Here is an 11,358-nt window from a genome sequence, read left to right as displayed (position 1 = left end):
TTACTATATTTGGATATTACCATATTCCAAGATGACCGGTATCCGCAATGACCTTCAGGGATCACATGACTACTCACCACACGAGCCTCCTTTCGGCCATAGGATTTTTTTTCGCATTTCATTGTAAACATGAATTTTTAGGATGCGTTTTTTTATATACGAGTGACAAGCCGGCCCAACCTGCTTTTTTTAAATCATTTTTCTAATCACGGGTCTGGATGTTATCACATTCCAAGATGGCGGACGCTCTTCACGGACGGCATGGGTCACATGCACTTGCCTGTTGTGACCCATGCACTACCACACAGGTGAGCCGCGTTTAAGCAACACATATATACGCTTTGATCCCTGACTGCGTGTTCGCTACTGTCCTTGTGCACAACACTTAGGTGCAGCAGACGGATGTCAGCAGCAACAGCACCTATCGAAGTAAGTACTTGGCTTGGATACACTTCATCGCCTCGTCTTTGTATATATTTCTTGATGCTACTTTTGGGAGACCTCGAGCATTTGATGCTTTCTGCTCTTACTCGAACAGTTCATTTTTATTTACTCTCAACTTTGTTTTTCCTTGGGAAATGCCGGGGCATTTGATCTCAGTATTTAGAACTTGTGTGTGCATTTAATGCCTGACAGTCACAACGTCCTCCTTACTTGTGGTTCTTGGGAGTCCAACATTTTGTGCCTTTCAACACCTTTATAAAACAGCATTCGGCATGAATTATCGTGTCATACCGCCTTCTGGATTTATTTCACGTAATTCATTTTTTGTTCAATCCAAATATGTTACATGGCATTGTAGTTTCTCCCACTCATCAGATCATTCGCATTTTGCTTTTCTCTATGCTGCAGGTGCTTATCAGGGCTTATTGGCACCTTTTTCCTTTCCTTTGTCGTCACAACCTCACTTGGGTTGTTACTATTGTGGCGTATACTCTCTTTTGTTCTGAACGACAAGGATAGAGAATGTTTGGTATGTATATACATTGTTTCTTCTCCTTTCCTGTTTCCCACCCACTACTTCTCTTGCCCTTTATGATTCTATTTGCGCTTATGCTGATGCGTTTCTAGCGTTATAGTTCATCTCCCCTATGTCCTGCATGTTACAGTTTCTGGTTTATTTCTTGTGATATTCGTACTGCTCCATCATCTCCTCTTTCTGATCTATCACCATATGTATAGTTAATCTCTGAGCCCCTTTTTTGACATTCACTTGTAGACATCGGCACCTACTTCAGTTGGTGTTTTTGCACAGTGATTTATAATTTGGAATACTGATGAAATATAAGAAAGTGGAAGTACTTTTTGAATCCGTATCGAGATGCTTCTACATGACTGAATTTTTTCTGTATTTACACTTGGTACGTAATAGTATGCTGAACCCTGTTTGGGTCCCCTTGCATATTTATGAGGTTAGATACGTTGATATATTTAACTGAGCGGTACACATACACACTCCTACTTTTTGCTTTCTCTGCCAGTGATATGTGTGGGGGAATCTAGGACCACCTCACACTTGATTTTCATGCCTTTTTTACATTTGTTTAATAATCCAATCTAATTGATTATTTTGTATTTTTTTAATCTTTTATTATTTACTTGTTTATTTTCTATTCACTTTTCATATTTACTCTAACTTCTTTCCTGTTTTTCTACAACCATCTAGAGACTATTTGTACATTTATTTTTAAATCAATTTGTAGGTCTCAGTTTCCCCAATTTTCCTACTGCCTCCACCATTCCCCTCTCCTTCTGGACAAGATCAATTTGCAACTCAATGTATAGTATGGTATTATAATAATTGATATAATATACTGGCTCCGCTCCCTACCATGGACCCTGTGTGAGGGATTCCAAGGTAAATATTTGAAACATGCATCCCTTACCGAACCTTGAGGTCACAAGGTGTAGGTGTGTGTGGAGAGAGAGAGAGTGTGAGAGAGAGAGAGAGAGAGAGAGAGAGAGAGAGAGAGAGAGAGAGAGAGAGAGAGAGGGAGAGGGGGAGGAGAGAGAGAGAGAGAGAGAGGGGGGGTATGGGAGGGAGGAGAGTGAGAGAGCGAGAGAGAGAGAGGGTGGGAGGAGAGAGAGAGAGAGAGAGAGCAAGAGCTTCTTTTTCCTATGTATGTAGGTGTCAATTAATTTGTAATTTTCACCCCCCCAGTGGGCACTGCCTTGCATTTTTGTTGATGAACTATGATTAGCATTGAGCACATCTTTGTATCTTCCTGCAGTTATGTATTGAAATATTATATGTTTAACAATGTCTTTTGTTACCCAATTTGAGCGCTGCATCATGCATCATGTTTGGATATATTCTATTTGCTGTTTTTTTATGTCTGGTCTTTTACTTGTTGTATATTTTTATTGTATTGCGGACCTGAAAAAGTCCATTTTATGGTCGAAAATCATTGGCAGTCTTCAGTGTAAATATGTGATCCTTTTAAAAAGAAAATAGAAACAAGAATCACATCCTTGCTTTTGGGTTGTTGTTGTTTTGGTGCATCTCTACGCTTTATATTGCATTGTGAACATGTAGAACATTGGTATTCTCTCACTTCAAGCCATCTTCTCTTCTTCTCCCGTTTTTTGTTAGTACCGCTTTTCTTTTTTCTGTTCCATTTCTTTCCCTAGACAAATAAAACATCCAGTTATTTCGGTTATTCATTCAGACTTAGTCAGAACAACCAACCAGAAAAGAGGAGAGCTATGAGTTAATACATCTTCCTGGACTTCTTGTGCAGTGTGGTTATTTGTTAAGCATAATATGTCATTTTATTTTAACAGATTTACATTTTAAGTAAGAACACTGCACAAAGAAAGCACTTTAGGCACATTCTAGCCCATGTCATAACATGATACAATCTGGAAAGATGCTCAAAAACATTCCTGGGGTGAACTGTGTATATTAAATAGCAACAACAATATTTTAAGTGGAATTCTGTTTGTAACCAACCTATTCCTCGCATTTTTAGGAAAGATATGGTAAGGGTGATTTGGTTAATGTTTAGTGAGCTAGTGCATAATATCACAGTAAACCATATGGGCATCATGTTTGAAGAACAAGTTACTTACCTTCGGTAATGATCTATCTGTAAGAGACATATGTAGTTATAGATTCCTTGCCTTAGAATTAGCCCCAGGCGTCAGACTGTGTCTGGAGAAATTTTTTCGTAGCAGTACCCCTGCGCATTGGTAGGTGGCGTTGGTCGACTCCGTGTCCGTCGTCTGCGTCGTGGTCGCCGGGATGATGTCTGTGTCTATGTCGGGCTGGCATTGCCTGTTTACTTGGACGCCGCCGCTGCGAGCTGACGTCAGTTCTGACACGACTTTCCATGCCAGAAGCGCTGAGCCATGCAAGACACTGACCACTGGTACACATAACTAGGGCCTGTAAGGGAGTCCCTATCCATAGAAGTCAGTTTGCAGAACAGAGAGGATCGGTGGGGCGGTAATGAATCTATAACTACATATGTATGTTACAGATACATCATTACAGAAGGTAAGTAACTTGTTCATCTGAAAGAGATTGTAGTTATAGATTGCTTACCTTAGAATAGATACCCCAGAAAGTCCTGAAGAATAGAACGGTTGAATAAGCTGTCTCTCTGGACTTGGCTGTCCAGGCACTAATGTTTTGTGAGCGTGTGCAGGGATTACCACGTGGCTGCCTGGCAGATGTCAACCAGTAGAACTCCACGTCCCAATGCCGTTGTGGCTGCCGTTGCCCTGGTAGAGTGAGTGTGCAGTACTACTGGAGGTTCCTTTTTTGCCAAAGAATAGCAGATCTTGATGCATAGGACATCCCATCGAGAGATAGAACGTTTGTGCACAGTCCAACCTTTCTTGCCACCCACATAACCCAAGAAGAGTTGATCGTCCACCCGGAATTCTTTGGTGCGGTTAATGAAGAAGGACAGCGCGCGTTTTAGGTCCGGCCGGTGGAGTCTCTCCTCCTCCTTGGAGGAGTGTGGGGCCGGGAAGAAAGTGGGCAATGTGATGGTCTGACATATGTGGAAAGAGGTAACCACTTTCGGCAGAAAAGAGGGCCTAGTACGAAGGATCACTTTGTCCGGATGGACAGCAAGAAAGGGAGGTTTGGAAGACAGAGCTTGAAGCTCACTCGCCCTGCAAGCAGAGGTGATGGCAAGCAGGAAAGCAGTCTTTAAAGTAAGAAGATGTAGAGGACAATTATGTAGTGGCTCATAGAGAGCACACATAAAATAAGCAAGGACAAGATTCAAGTCCCACTGGGGCATTACGAATGGAGAAGGAGGAAAGAGATGAGTAATGCCCTTCAGAAATCAGTCAACAATAGGGGACTTCGAAAGAGAAGGCTGGTCAGCAACACAAAGAAAGAACGAAATGGCTGAAAGTTAGCCTTTAAGGGTGCTCAGAGCGGAGCCCTGCTGGGCCAAAGAGAGAATGAAAAGGAGAACCTCTGAAAAAGGGTCAGAAAGGGGATCCACAGCCTTTGCTGTGCACCATGCCACAAATTTGTTCCATCTACAGGCGTATACCGTTTTAGTGGAGGGACCCCTGGCTGCCAAGATGACATTACAGACTTCAGGAGGAAGGTCGAAAGCTGTCAACGGTTGCTGGCCAATCTCCACGCAAGGAGGTGGAGGCTGGGCAGGTTCGGTGGAGGACCGTCTCCTGCTGCTGCGACAGAAGACCTTCCCGAAGAGGCAGTCTGATCAGAGGATCGATGGCCATGCCCAAGTGCTTGAGGTACCAGATTCTTCGTGCCGAGTCCGGAGCCACAAGAATGACTTGGGCCAGGTCGAGTTTGATCTTCTTCAGCACTCTGGGTAGAAGTGGTACAGGTGGAAAGGTGTACAGGAGGCCGCAATTCCACTCGCGACGAAAGGCGTTGCTGAGTGAATGCTGTCTTGGAAACCCCAATGTGTAGAACTGCTGACATTGCACGTTCTGTTCGGTGGTGAACAGATCTAACCAAAAGAGACCTTGCACCCAAAGAGGCAGTCTGATCAGAGGATCGATGGCCATGCTCAAGAGCTTGAGGTACCCGATTCTTCGTGCCCAGTCCGTAGCCACAAGAATGACTTGGGCCAGGTCGAGTTTGATCTTCTTCAGCACTCTGGGTAGAAGTGGTACAGGCGGAAAGGTGTACAGGAGGCCGCAATTCCACTCGCGACGAAAGGCGTCACTGAGCGAGTGCTGCCTTGGAAACCCCAACGTGCAGAACTGCTGACATTGCATGTTCTGTTCGGTGGTGAATAGATCTAACCAAGGCTCTCCCACTGCTGAAAGAGACCTTGCACCACCTCTGAGTGAAGACGCCCTTCGTGATCCATCATGCACCGGCGGCTGAGTTAGTCATCCCTGGCGTTCAGGGAACCTGCAAGGTGTTGAACCACCAGGGATATTCTCGGATGTTCCAGCCATGTCCAAAGGCAAAGAGCCTCTTGACTTAAGGTCCACGACCCCACCCCGCCCTGTTTGTAGCAGTACCACATGGGAGTGGTGTTGTTGATGAACACCTGCACTACTCTTCCTCTGACAGAAGGAAGGAATGCCTTCAGTGCGAGACGGATCGCCTGGAGCTCCTGATGGTTGATGTAGAGCCCAGACTCCGCCGGAGACCAGAGACCCCTGATCTTTGTCTCTCCCATGTGGCCACCCCATCCCAGAAGTGATGCATCTGTCACCACTGTGAGGAGAAGGGAGAGGGATCTGCCGTTGATCCAATCCTGGTTCGTGAGCCACCACTGCAACTGACTTGCAGTCGCCTCGAAATCTGAACGACATCGGAAAGATTTCCCTGATGCTGTGCCCACTGGAACTTCAAGTCCCACTGCAGAGCCCGCATTTGCCATCTGGCATGATCCACCAGCAGGATGCAGGAGGCCATGAGGCCCAGCAGCCTCAGGGTCATTCTCACTGAAATCCGGGATAGAGGCTGAAACATCTGTATCATAGTCCGAATATCCCGGACTCGCTGCTCAGGAGGATAAGCCCGAAACTGCTCTGTATCCGGAACTGCTCTAATGAAAAGGAGTGTCTGAGAGGTAATCAGCTGCGACTAATGCACGTTGATAGTGAACCCCAGCGAATGCAGGAGGTCCACCGTAGTCTGAAGGTGGTAGACAACCGCCTGAGAAGAGCTCGCCTTCAACAGCCAGTCGTCAAGATAGGGGAAGACCGGAACTGCTGATCTGCGCAGATGAGCTGCGACCACCGCCATCACTTTCATTAACACCCAAGGGGCGCTGGTAAGGATAAAGGGGAGCTCGGTAAATTGAAAATGCTCTTGGCATACCGTGAACCGCAGGTCATGTCTGTGGGCTGGCAGGACAGGGATGTGAAAATAGGCGTCCTGCAAGTCCAACACTACCATCCAGTATCCGGGATCGAGGGCAGAGAGGACCAAAGCCAACGTGAGCATTTTAAACTTCTCCTTCCAGAGGAAACGGTTGAGGGCCCTGAGGTCTAAGATAGGACGCAGGCTTTTGTCCTTCTTGGGTACCAGAAAGTGGTGGGAATAGCAACCACGACCTACTTCTGGCACAGGGACCCGTTCAATAGCTCCCTTGGCCAAGAGAGCCGTAACTTCCTGGCGGAGAAGGGCCATGTGATTCTCCGACATGCGATGGAGAGCTGGTGGCATGGAGGGAGGGTTAGTCTCGATGGGGAGGGAGTAGCCCCTTTGGATTATCTACAAAACCCACCTGTCTGGCGTGATGTTTTGCCAGTGGGGAAGTGGATGACGAATCCTGCCGCCCACTGGCCTCCGGTGGCTCTGAAAGGTCGGACTAGGAAGGTTTGGAGGCAGCTGCAGGGGGGGCATGGATGGACTGGCCTGCCCACTGGCCCCCCGACCCGCGTCGCTGGGACCCACGTCAGCGGCCACGCTATGACTGGGTAGCTTGCTTAGCCCTGTGGCTCGCTTGGGTATTACGTGGTGGGGTACCCCTTGCGTAGCCACGAAAGGGCCGAAAGGCAGACCCCTCCCAGTCCTCCTCTGGTTGCCACTCAGAGCGATACGTAACACCAGGGATGAACAGCGGTACAAAAGTACCCTCCAGCGTTGCTACCGACGTCGAACGTTGGTCCAGCTCCTGGCCCAAGTCGGGGGATGACGCTGGGGTTGAAGCCAGTTGGGGGCACAACCGGCGTTGGGGGCATAGTCCCTGGAATCTGTGCCAGGTAAGGTTCTGTGAGGTCGACTGGCGCCAATGCGGATCCTGGCCTGGATCCATGGGGGCCCTCCGGTGCCGACACCCGGAGCCACCGGCATCAAAGGCCCATGGCCGCCAGCCGAGTCCATGGGGCCGAAGGCGCGCCTATGGAGTCGGGCTGCCCAAAAATGATATGGAGTACTTCATAAAATGGACAAAGCTGGGCAGGGGTGCTCCAGCTCCGGGAGAGCGAGGGAAGTGCTGAGCCGTCTCAGCGGGCTCCAAAAACGGAGCCGGAAAGCGACAACGCTCCGGGTCCCGCGGCGCGTCATCTGAAGAGAAGGCAAAGAACGAGGATCCTTCTTCGCCTTCTTCTTGTGTTTCGACTTACTGGAGGAGTGCAAAGACTTCGAGGATGAGTGGTGGTGACTCTGCAACCGGTCCTGTGACCTTCCTCTCGACCGGGACCTCTAACGACGCGGAGCGGACTCCCGGGCCTCCAAAAGCTTTGGGGACCGCTCCCGCTAAGACTTCGGGTTCATAGCCCGGCAATCGGAGCACGACTTCGGATCATGGTCGTGCTCTAGGCACCAAAGACACACGAAATGCGGATTGGTCACTGACAGCTTGAATCCGGTCCGGCGATGGGACATCACTCGTGCACCAGGAGTCAAAGATTCGAAAAAGATGTTGACAAAAGTTGAAAAAAAGGTTTTGTCAAACAATGACTATTGGGCACGCTCTTTCTGGATCTGCGCTGGCTGGCGCTGAAATGAAAGAACTGATGTCAGCGCGCAGGGGCGGCGTCTACGTAGACATAGACAAAGACATCATCCCGGCGACCACAACGGCGACGACAGACGTGGACTCGACCGACGCCACCTACCGACGTGCAGGGGTACTGCTAAGAAACAATTTCTCAGGATCCAGTCTGACGCCTGGGGGTAATTGTAAGGTAAGGTAAGGAATCTATAACTACAGTCTCTTTCAGATATTGCAGCTTTAGTTAGGTTTACTAATGCCATTTTTACAGCAACAATGAAAATCAAAGCACTGTTCTGAGGATTTTCACCATTCCATTGAGTGAAATCTAATATCCTCCTTATCTCCCCCTGCCTTGTCTGTCTTCCTCTCTTTCTTTGCGTGCACTACTCTGGTTTGTCACCCCCCAGGTCTGTTGGGAAATAGCAACCAGAGGGCTCTGGAAAAAACCGAAGGTGAGCAGGACGTAAAGAGACAGTATAGTGAGAGAGGTGAAGTAGAACCATAAATGAGGTAGAGATAGGTGTGATAGGGAGAGACACAAGGCAATGAAGGAAAGAACAGGTAGCCAGAAGAAAAGATACATAGCTGTAGAAAGAGGAAGAGGTAGGTAGATAAAGAGTGTAACAGATAATAATACTTTATAGTTATAGGAAAACACTTTTAAACCTACAAAGAGTACCTTCTTCACTTTCGCAAAGAGAATATGGATCAAATGCCACACAGAATTCAGACAAAGCAATAAACACATTCTGTTCTCAAAAACATGGGTAAAGTGGCCTGCAGACAACAATATTGGTTTATATATTCCATCTGTGTAACAATCCCTCACAGTTCTTCACATGCCTCTCCGTGTGCAAGACACATATTGCAACACCAAATCTGAAGCATGTTCTGCAGGCTTCATGCATGATAACAAAACAAACAACCAGAAAACGTTGTGCATTTACCAAATGGCCCTCCTCCTGCAGGCAGAATACAGCCACATGTTTGGCCATATCAGGGACTAAGCCCTTAAACAGACCATGGCAATTATCTTGCAGAAAAGCTCCTAAATGGGTGGCAATAACCATGAAAAACCTACAAAATCAACAAAAAGGAAATATAACCTCAACATGGTAGAAGAGACAATCCTACTGCACAGAGAAAGAAGTGTTGAGTATGCATATTTTGCTTGGGCCTCAAGTAGGGCCTAGTTTAGAATGAGGCTCATACATTTCTCTTTTGAAAAGCACATTTACACAAAGGCATAAACATATTTCTGAGATTAACACACAAAAGGTGGCAACTTTGGGTCTAGGACCTTAAATCGAGTCTACTCAGAATATCCTACAAACGAACTAAAAGTTACTGAATACTATTACTGGCATATAGAGAAATAAGCCCTTTGCTCTGCATTTTGGATGATGCCTTTAAAAAGGAGCTAGAAGTGGACTGGCACGCAAATGACGTTTAATTGTGCAATGCATCTGTAAAAAAGGCATAAAAATGGTTCCTACCTGTTCCTTCTTGCTAAGAAGGAATTGATCGGCTAGCGACACATTGCATCTCGGGGTGCTGGATGTGGTAAGTCAGTAAATCTTTGGGGCAGAACTAGTGCACTGAGCCTAGTGCAGAATTTTCAGGATGTGGTGGGGCTGCGATTGCAGAGCACTAGATGTGGCCTGGAGTACCGCTTTACTCAGCCTGCTTTGGTCAGTGCTGTGCAGAGTGGGGTGCAAAGGGGATTAGATGGCCCTCTTGAGTTGGAGCTTGGTCCTGTTTTGCTTCCGGCATAGGAGAAGGACTGAAAAGAAATGGTTGGGTGAACACTCTGTAGTTCTGTATGGGAGAGTCAGCCTACCTTCTGCTGAAGTCTCAGGAGTTGGACTTGGCCACTGAAGGCGTAACATGGATCCATTACTCCTGTGAAGGGCAGAAAAGGCTGGGGACTAAAGCGATGAAGTAGGCTGAAGCAGCAGCCTGTTAAAGCATGTCTTGTGCATGCCTGAGGGCTAGTTTAGGCAGGTCTTTACTGATCTCCTGTTGCTATTTTTGGATAAGATCCTCCTTGTGGTGGGCGCTGCAGAGTCCAACTTCAAATTGTCTGATGCAAACTGCTTTCATGTCCCTCTCCTGGCTAACGTGGGCGTGGTAATCAGGAGGAGGGAAGGTAATCCATGAATTCTCACCACCACTTCAATTCAGAAAATGTGTCTTACTGGCAGACTGAGAAAGGGGCTGTGGTCAGAACAGCGTGGCAGAAACTCATAGGCCTGCTGTTTTCCCACTCATGCAGGCAGCAGAGTGAGGGATGGGTGTGGCCACATGGAGGTAAGCTAGGAAATTTGAATGTCCACAATCATCTCCCAACAAGATACCCATTGCAGGCTCAGGAGGGGGTCACTAGAAAGTATAAACACAACAAAATGTTGTTATCCTAGCAAAGGTCTAGGCCCTCCCTGAATAGCGAAAAGCACGCAAAGAACACAGAAGTAGAATGGTGAATCCAACAAGGGGTACAGAATGACTTGGTTGTCAGAGGGCAGCCACCACAACATAAGAAAACCCAGACAGCGAGGCACTAATGGGAATTAAAGGTGACTTTTGAATCAGTGTTCATTGGCACATTTAATTCATCCCTCTCTGAAAAATGTGGGACATTCATTGCATTTTGGCCAGGCGGGCGACGTGAGATGGCCACACCTGATCTGGCTAGGTTTGCCACATGGGTGGTTTGTTATTGGTATGGCTGGTATTTTCATGTCCTGGCCGGTACGAAAATGAAAAAAACCACCCAAATCTGGTATTCTTTCAATATGTTCTTTGAGGCAGTAAACATAAGGGAAATTACTTTAAAATGTGTTCTGAAGCTGACTAAATGATCCGTGACTGATAGTTAAACTAAACAAAGGCAGAAAAGCTATGTTAAAAATAGGCATGTGTATATAAAAAGAGTCTTCTTTAACTATCATGCTCAAACTTTGCAGAATCATAAAACATGAACAGATGGTTATTTTTTATTGTTGTTCTTTTGACAGTTTTATATAGTGTGAACTCAGCCCAAGGCTATTGGTGCGATTTTCATGAGCACCAATTGCATTGCACACAATCAGATTCATATTTATTTAAGGGAGTGGGAGGTGAAGCGATTTTTCCATATTCAAAGGATGTCGAGCAGACGCCGGGACTCAAATCTGATTCCCCATCTCAGCAGCTCGGACATTCATGCCCCTTTCTACGTGGCCTATGCCCACACACCCTTCATCAAGGACTGAAAGTGGGAGGGGAATGACCCTAGGAAAGACACTGGGTCCAAGGTGACAATGGCCCAACAGCCGGAACAATACCTGGCCCCCAGCGAGGCCCATTCTATTACTTACGCCCTCCCCAGCCCTCTATTGCCTCAGGGCGATGGCCTGGGAAAGGATTAAAAAAAGGACACAGCTGCTGTTCTGGGCCATCCATGGGGGTGGGG

At 47.0% G+C, this 11,358-nt stretch overlaps 1 protein-coding gene across 1 annotated transcript in view; it reads right to left on the bottom strand.

Annotated features, from left to right (window-relative positions):
* Window positions 1-2,335: 2,335 nt before the first annotated feature.
* LOC146821977 (serine/threonine-protein kinase pdik1l-like) overlaps window positions 2,336-11,358 on the bottom strand; it is a 179,161-nt gene continuing 170,138 nt past the window's right edge. Inside the window, exon 4 of the mRNA XM_085609400.1 lies at window positions 2,336-2,627. The gene's annotated coding sequence lies outside the window, so the exon portion shown is untranslated. The remainder of the gene's footprint in view (window positions 2,628-11,358) is intronic.

This window comes from Triturus cristatus, chromosome 6 (genome assembly GCF_964204655.1).
Source record: "Triturus cristatus chromosome 6, aTriCri1.1, whole genome shotgun sequence".
Classification (NCBI taxonomy): domain Eukaryota; kingdom Metazoa; phylum Chordata; class Amphibia; order Caudata; family Salamandridae; genus Triturus; species Triturus cristatus.
This window is presented reverse-complemented; position numbering and strand designations above follow the sequence as displayed.